At 42.7% G+C, this 8211-nt stretch overlaps 1 long non-coding RNA gene across 1 annotated transcript; it reads right to left on the bottom strand.

Annotated features, from left to right (window-relative positions):
* Positions 1-3489: 3489 nt before the first annotated feature.
* Positions 3490-7415, bottom strand: LOC103720199. The gene is made up of 2 exons (XR_606097.4): positions 4172-7415; positions 3490-4066 (listed from the first exon to the last, which is right to left on the bottom strand). It is a non-coding gene; the product is annotated as an uncharacterized LOC103720199 (long non-coding RNA).
* Between the last annotated feature and the right edge of the window lie 796 nt (positions 7416-8211).

The following is an 8211-nucleotide window of genomic DNA, read 5'->3' as shown; positions in this document are numbered from 1 at the left end:
TACCACGTTGCCAACCTCAAGCTATATCGGCTCTCAAGCTGATCTCACAAGACCACAACCTCGATGAGCTAGCCTCTAGAAGATCGATGAGCTGACCTCCCGTAGGTTAACAAGTTGACCTCCTACAGATGAACAATTTGACCTTCCACAGGCCAAAAAGATAGTCTTTTCTACAAACTCAAGACTCCGAAGAATCCTCTTTAATGACTCCTCTATAAAAGGGGATCTGAAACACCAAGCATACAGATTAGGTTATTCTATCCCATACTCTCTTCTTCCACACCATTATCAAAAACAATCAAAAGTCTCTTATTCTCTTATTATTGCCAATTTCCTTTTCTTTTCCGCACCAAACACTCTTTCTAATTTAAGCATCAGGAGTCCGATCGGAACTAAAACAACGACTCCTTTGAACTTGTGTTGTCTTGCATATCAACAGAGGTGCTCCACATCAGCAATCCAGAGATCGGCAGCAATAATATAGTATGAAATAATTAATTAATTAAAAAATTTAAAATGCCATGCGGTGGACCAACAATGCATCTCAAGCTTAATAGTGAAGTGGTGGCACTTTTTTTTTCCCTATCTGTATATCTTTAAATAGATGATATCTATTTATTGATTTATACATGTCTGCTAGTAATATCCAGTAAATAATTAACAAAACTTCATTACTCTGATGAACAGTTTAAATGGACAAATCAACATCAAAGTAGTCCCATATTGCCAGGCTGTGTTTTGGTGACAGCGTCAATAATGCAATAAAATCGCATGTTTGTATTCACTCATACTTCTGTCATTAATAATTTGTTTTTGGTCTCGTTGGCCCATCTTTATCTACCCGACAGCTAGTGTCTGAAGCGGATACCTCCTATGTCATTTAATAGTTATTATTTCACCCACTCGCTTTGATGAGCATAGTGCACACCAGCCCCACTAAATTATTCACTCATGTTCTCTCCTCTAGGAATAATTGAAGACCTTAAATTAATCAAGTGGTCCATGAGTAGCTTCTTCCATGCTGACTCCTTCAGCTATCAGGTGCTTATAAAGTATTATGCCCATCACTTCTAGGTGAACTGCCCTAGCACCCACCTGTTAGAGTGATGGCCATTTTTTTTTTTTAATTCCACAATTTTATGAAGCTCCTTGCATCATTGGTGACATGGTAGGCATGATTTGTAAAGTAATAATGTTCGAAAACATGAATAAGTGCATTTGCAATGTGATTGACACATTGGTCTCAAGTTCACTGCTGTAATTTGACATGATTTTTGGATTGATCAAGGATTTGAGGTTTATGGATGTATACCTAAAGCTACATCTTGGCTAACCAGCTTAGTAATGACCGAAATCTAGTCCAAGAGAGAGTTGCAAATTGGTACCCATTTGTAAACCGAGCAGCAATTACATCAAAATCCTCGATCCATGATGCTAATTCAAGTTGCATCCGACTAGGATTATCACCAAGCCTGCATATTTTGTACTAGTTAATTCATCTGTTCAAACCTTGTATGTGAACTAGACATTGTTAGGAAAAATTTAAATGCGCACGCGGCCCGAAATTTGGCCGCGTGCGCATTTGAGAAAAAGAAAAAGAAAAAGAAAGGCCAGCGGGCGTTACACGGATGCATTTGAAAACGCGTCTGCAAAATTACCATATTGCCCCTATAAAAATCTCTATATAAACTCCTTGTTCTCATCTCTTTTAGATACACAAAAAAAATTGAAAAAAATAGTGGAAAAATTCTTCTTCCTCTTAGCCACTTCCGAATTTTGTTTTTACATTTTCATTCAGTTTATTTAGTTTTTTTCATTACGCTCTTTGCTGGATCTGCAAGTCCGATCGGGTCGCTTTGACTTCTTCCGAGACGTGCCGAAGAAGAAGTTGTAGGATCGTCGTATCTCCGAGAAGGATTGCCGGGAGATCCGTACGTGGGGGAAAATACTTCTTTGGGACAGCGTCTACGCGCTTCGACCTTTCTTCAATCATGCTACTTTCTTCTACTTTTATTTTTAATTTAATATTAGTAGATTTGTAGGATTTGAAATTTTATGATATAAATTTATTAAATGCATAGATTTATTTTGTGCTAGATTAGATTTATTTTGCATTGAAATAAAATTATTTAGATGCCGAATAATATGCATGTATATTATTCCCTTTAAGATTTTTTATTAATTGAATTAATAGATTTATTTGTTTATTTATATGATATATTGCTAACAGACATATGGCATGCAATGTATCATGTTGATTTTCTTCGCATCTAAATATTGTGCAATGCTGTTATCTAGCTACGAGATAAGTTAACATGTTTCTTTTAGGTCTCTATCTGCACTTGATATGGATCATGATATAAGTTAAACTATAGTTTAATCCGTGGGCTAGTGCTGTGGCAACCAAAAGGTCAGATTTGTTTAACCCAAAGCCCGCCTGTGGTAGCTGGAATCCAACTCTAATTTCTTTATTTTTCTAATAGTACACTATAGGGAAAATAGGAATTTCCGACCATAATCCGCCAACGCTAGAAAAAAGCATCGATAATTTGGCTACCGTGCCAAAATTTGCCAACGCTTTTTACTCGTATCAGTATATTACGGTGCTTAAAAGCATCGGAAGTAGAGGAAAGGGATCTCCCAGACTCTTTTTGGTAAGCATCATTGGGAGCAAATAATAAAACAACGTGAATAAGCGTCATCAGAAGCCAATAACAAAATGACACTTATAAGCGTCGTCGATTTCTATATATTCTCCTAAATCGATCGACCGACCCAGCATCCCCATCAGCCCCCTTTTAGTCTCCTTTCCTCTCTAATGCCCAAATCAATCGATCGACCTGCCGAGCTCTGCCTTCGCCTTTTCGCGCTTTCTCCTTTGCCAACTTCCTCCTCCTCGCTGCTCATACCCACCGCCAATCTGTGGTGTTCTTCGAAGCTCCAGCTAACCGCCCTCCTCCGGCCGACTGCCCTTCTTCACTGCGGATCTCAACCAGTCTACTTTCATGCTGGTGATTTTATTTTCAGAATATTTTCCTCTTGTGTTTCATGCATATATTTGTATATAGAGTTTTAAATATATATTTTTTTTAAAAATACACTTATGATGCTTTTAAAGCATCGTTAAAACATACGATAGCGACGCTTATTTGCGTCATTAATTAGAGACGTAAATAAGCATCACCAATATAAGACGCTTCAATGCCAACGCTATTTAAAAGCGTCAACGATTAGCGGCGCTTATGAGCGTCGTTTGTTATAACTCACAACGTGAACCAAAAGTGTCGTAAAATTATTTTTTTATGGTAGCATTGATGACGCTTTTGCAATGCTTTAGAAAGCGTCAGGAATCTAACTTGCAGTACTTTTCGCATCGGCAAATCCATTAAAAAGTGTCGGCAATGCCAGATGTTCCTATAGTGGCATGTGTTTAAGGGTGTGATAAATAGAGCTTGATTGTGCCTATGTTTGGTCGAGCTTGGTGTTACATTCAATTTCAAGCCCGACTTTTTAGACCATGCTCGGTTCTTTTATTATTTGATCTGAGGTAAATTCAAGCTTAATTTCTAATCAAGCCAAAGACAAGCCAAGCCAATTTGCTTGATAATTTAAATCAAGTTAAAATCAATTCGAGCTTAAATAAAGTCTCAACTTATGGAGCTTAGACCATATCTTCAACAATTAACTACAAGAATGAATTTGTAAATACAGGGCCAGATGGGCTGACTGGGACCATAGTCGGCGGCCCATCTGAAGATCCAAACTAGGTATCTTCAAAAAGGAGGCGGCGGTTATAACTGCCTAACAACCGCGGACACGACGGATCTCGCTCCCCTCTTCCCCAAAGCAAGCCATAAAAGCCGGAGGAGTTCTTCACTGAGGCATCTTTCCCTCCTCAATACTTCTTTTCTCCATTCTTTTAGCAGCAGCGGAGCTCCCCGGATCCGCCGTCGAGCTGCCGGAGGAAGCGGTACAAGCTGCCGGAAGAAGTTCCCCATCTCCTCCTCAGAACTAGGTAAGCCCTTAATCCCTTTATTCATGCTCTGTTAGATTAGATCTAGCCTAGCTATGAAACAAAAACAAGAAAAGGAAAGAATGAAAACAAAAGAAAAAGAATAGGAAGAAGAAGAAGATGAAGAGGAGGAGGAGGAAAGGAAGGGGAAGAGTTTACCTGGTATGCTCAGCCGCAGTCGTCGACGGCCGGAGGCCCTTCCTCCCCTCCTTTGGTCACGACGAGCTCGGCCGCAGCCATGGCCGCATCCATGGCCATGGCCGTGGGTTATTGCCCCTGCCCCAATGGGAACGAGGAAGGAGCCACCGGCTCCGACCGCAGGCTCCATCGGCCCTCGGCCAGAGCTGCGGCAGGTCGGAGGCCCCTTCATCTCGAGAGGGTGGTCCCGACCCCCATGTCCATCAAAGGGGGAGATGGGGATGAGGGGAAGAAGGGAGGCTGAGGATGGGGAAGAAAAGAGGCGGGCGACGGTGGACTCTAGATTTGGTAGCCGAAGGCTCCATAGAGGAGATTGGGGCCTCCCGAGCCCGCCTCCTTTCCTCATGGGAGGAGAGGAGAAGACGAGGGGAAGGAGATCGGGGTGAAAAATGGAAGAAGAAGGGGAAGAAGATGGGTTTTGATCGGGAAGAAGAAGATGAAAATAGGAAAAGGGCTTTTTATGGTTCAAATAAATGGACCAAGGGCCGGGCTTGGTCCGAGCCCAATGTCCCTGAACCCAAATTGACTTAGGCTAAAAGGGGGCCTAAGGGCCTTCAATAGGTGCTGAGTTAATGGGCCACGGGATGACCTTAAATAATGGTGATTATAAGGGCCTAAAGAGCCTAAACCTTACAGAAGGGTTAATTTGAATATAAGCTATATGGGTTGAGTCAAAAGTTTCCTTTAAATTAACTAAAGCTAATAGGGTCTAGTTATAAATCAACTAAGTAAGTTGCTGGGCGTGAATATAAACAAGCCCATAATCAATTTAAAAAAAAAATCATCGTCCACAAGTTGTTCCTTTCAAACGCGCATGTCATCCCAATTTCATTTTCATCTCTCCATACCAAGCTCCTTGGTAATCTTGTCTTCCGTATGCACAAATAAAAGGTTGTGAATGGGAATCTAGGTACTGTCTACAAATTAAGGAACATCAAATTTGCTATAGAACCAACAACCATGTCTATAAGAAAAGAAATTTGGCCATACCACTGTATGAAGAAAAGGTGGTCAAGGGAAGGAGGCTTTGGTCAAGATGGAGGCTTAGAAATGAGTTCTCTAAGGTCCCTATCGTAGAACCTAACTTTCCTTCGTACGTTAATGTTCCCATGCTTGAAAGAGTCACTGAGCATGGGTTTGGGGACAGTTACGTGGTCCCAAGTCCTAGCCCATGAACTGGTCCTCTTTTTTTTGAACACAGACTGCTGGCCTTCAGGTTTACAAGAAGCAAACAAAGCTCTCCATCTCTCTCTCTCTCTCTCTCTCTCTACACACAATACATACACCCAGACACACAGACATGGTGAACCATGCGATGTGTTTGCATGGTTTGAGATGGGGTCCAGGAGGGCCCGACTATCCTGAACCCTGCAATGGTTAGTGATCATGCATGTTTCCGTTGTACATGCACATGAGAAACCTAGCAAGGGCCTCAACTTAGATGGTATACCAAATTTAAAAAGGAGAAAGTATTGTAAAAACTAAGCAAAGATTCCCGTGCTTCATAGGAGAATGAAGCATGCAGAAGTTGATACACAAGAAAAAAATAGTGAATAAATAGATATCTGTACTTTTTGTTCCTTTGCAAAGTTTAGATCATTTTATCACCTCTTTTTCTTACCAGTACTCATGCCAGTGGTTAACTAGCTCTCAAACAGTTTATGTATTCAATATATTTTCTATCATTTCTTTTACATGTTTTAAGGGTGAAAAAACTGCTATAATTGCATATATATAAAAAACCTACATAAAAGCCACATGATGTGGCCTAAATCTAATCCGCCTATCATGGGTCAACATGTGGCGAGCATTTTAAAATGATTTGAATCCGAAAGAATTTGAATTTTTTGTAGGATCCAAATAACAAAAAAGGGAGATTATGGCAAATTTGAATCCAAATAAGAAAGGAGGTTATAGCAATCCCTTGATTTTCGCCTCCAAATCGTAATGGATCTATGCTCCCTCTTCTATATAACAAGGCTAAGGGACTCCAAAGAGGAGAGAGGAACGATCAAAGTCTCTGAAGCACAGATAGCGAGAGGCTCTCAAGAAGATGCTTTCAAGCTCTCATTGCTCTCAAGCACAAGCTCTCATAGCTATCTCTATGCATAGCCATACCCACATGTTATCTCCTCTCCAGATAGGATGCGCATCCTTGGAGGCCGCCCTTCCATGCCATCTGAGATTCGAGCATCATGCATGCGAGACCTATATCCTGGAGACTAGGACATGGGTCCCTAGAGGTCGTCCTTCTATACCATCCAAGATACAAGCATCATGCGTATCAGACGTGCAACTATTGTGCTTGCGCACGGGACGCAACCACCGACCAAAAGGCCGAGCTACCAAGCTCCAAGCCATGCTCCCATGCCGAGCTCCCAAGCCAAGCACTTCAGGTCGAGTCTTCCATGTCATGCACCGCAGGCCAAGCTCCCAAGCCAATAACTCTAAGCTGAGCTCCCAGGCCGAGCATTCCAGATCGCGCTCCCATGCCGAGCACTCCATGCTAAGCTCCCAAGCCAAACACCTAGGTCGAACACTCTAGGCTGAGCACTCCAAGCACTCCAAGCCGAGCTTCCATGCTAAGCACCCTAGGCCGAGCTCCTATGTCGAGCATGCTAGGTCGGGCTCCCATGTCGATCACTTCAAACCAAGCATCCCAGGTCGAGCTCCTAGTCCGAGCACTCCAGGCCGAGCTCCCATGCTGAGTACTCTAGGCCAAGCTCCCATGTTGAGCATTCTAGACCGAGCACTTTAGGCCAAGCACTCACAGCCTAATAATTCAGAGAAATCGTTCAACTCTAATGCTCTTTATTCTCATGCTATTTCTCACTGTTATTCCAAAAGCCCTACCAAATTTAAACATCGGAGGAGGTCCGGTTAAAGCCACCCTAGTGGGCTTTTCTATTCTCCTTATGTGTAGATCTATGACTCTCCATGATAAATTGGTGCTCCGTCTTTCACCACCATGGACCGAGCAAATTGATCTACACCCTTCATACCTCCAAATCATCAGACCATGGTCGGGCAAGATTTGGACAACAACAGATTGATGCAATATGAAGGGTTTGAACCTTCAACCTTGTGGAAAACAAGGATGTACCCACTTTCTTTCTTTGTCGGATTTGAGCACCTTCGATAACGACATCATCAGTCAGACACAACTCGATATGACAACCAACAAAGACTCTCTCAAGTGTAACAGGTCAGGCGATCCATCCAACGGCCCTGAGGAGGCAACACCTCTATCATATAAGCCTACACGGCTATCACAGGTCGGGCAAGCTATCTTACGACCATGAGGAGGCAACACCTCCATCCTATAAGTCCACAAGGCTACCACAGGTTAGACAAGCCATTCAACGGCCCTGACCTGCAAGACTATGCAGCTAGAAAGTTTTTTGGATAACATCCATAGAGACAACACCTCCGTTCATTGGAAGAGCCATCCAACAGCCCCAACTTGCAAGCCTATTGGGCTAAAATATTTTTTTGGGGAGCTTCCGCAAAGGCAACACCTCGTTCATTAGATGAGGCATCCAATAGTCCCAACCTACAAGCCTAGGTAGCTAGAAAGTTCTTTGGGGAGCCTCCGCAGGGCTAACACCTTCATTCATCGGATGAGCCATTCAGCGACCCCAACTTGTGAGCCTACGCAGCTAGAAAGTTCTTTGGAAAGCTTTTACGAAGGCAATACCTGTGTTTTACTGACTTCCAAGTCGAAGACTTGGCGAACTAACCGACCTCTCTAGGTTGGAATAGCCAAGGTGGAGAAACTGGCTCTTGCGTTGAAGACCTGACCAACTAACCGACCTCTCCAGATCAAGACGACCCAGGTGGAGACCTACTTCCATTCTACTGACCCTGCATCGAAGATCTAGTGAGCTAACCAACCTTTTTAGGTTGAGACGTCCTTGATGGAGATGGAAATATCCAACTAACTATAAAGTTGACTAGATCTGTCGACCAAAAGGATAGGATGAGCCTAGAGTAGTTGAAGT

This window comes from Phoenix dactylifera, chromosome 8 (assembly GCF_009389715.1).
Source record: "Phoenix dactylifera cultivar Barhee BC4 chromosome 8, palm_55x_up_171113_PBpolish2nd_filt_p, whole genome shotgun sequence".
Classification (NCBI taxonomy): domain Eukaryota; kingdom Viridiplantae; phylum Streptophyta; class Magnoliopsida; order Arecales; family Arecaceae; genus Phoenix; species Phoenix dactylifera.
The sequence above is the reverse complement of the archived record's forward strand: the minus strand, read 5'-3'. Positions and strand labels throughout refer to the sequence as shown.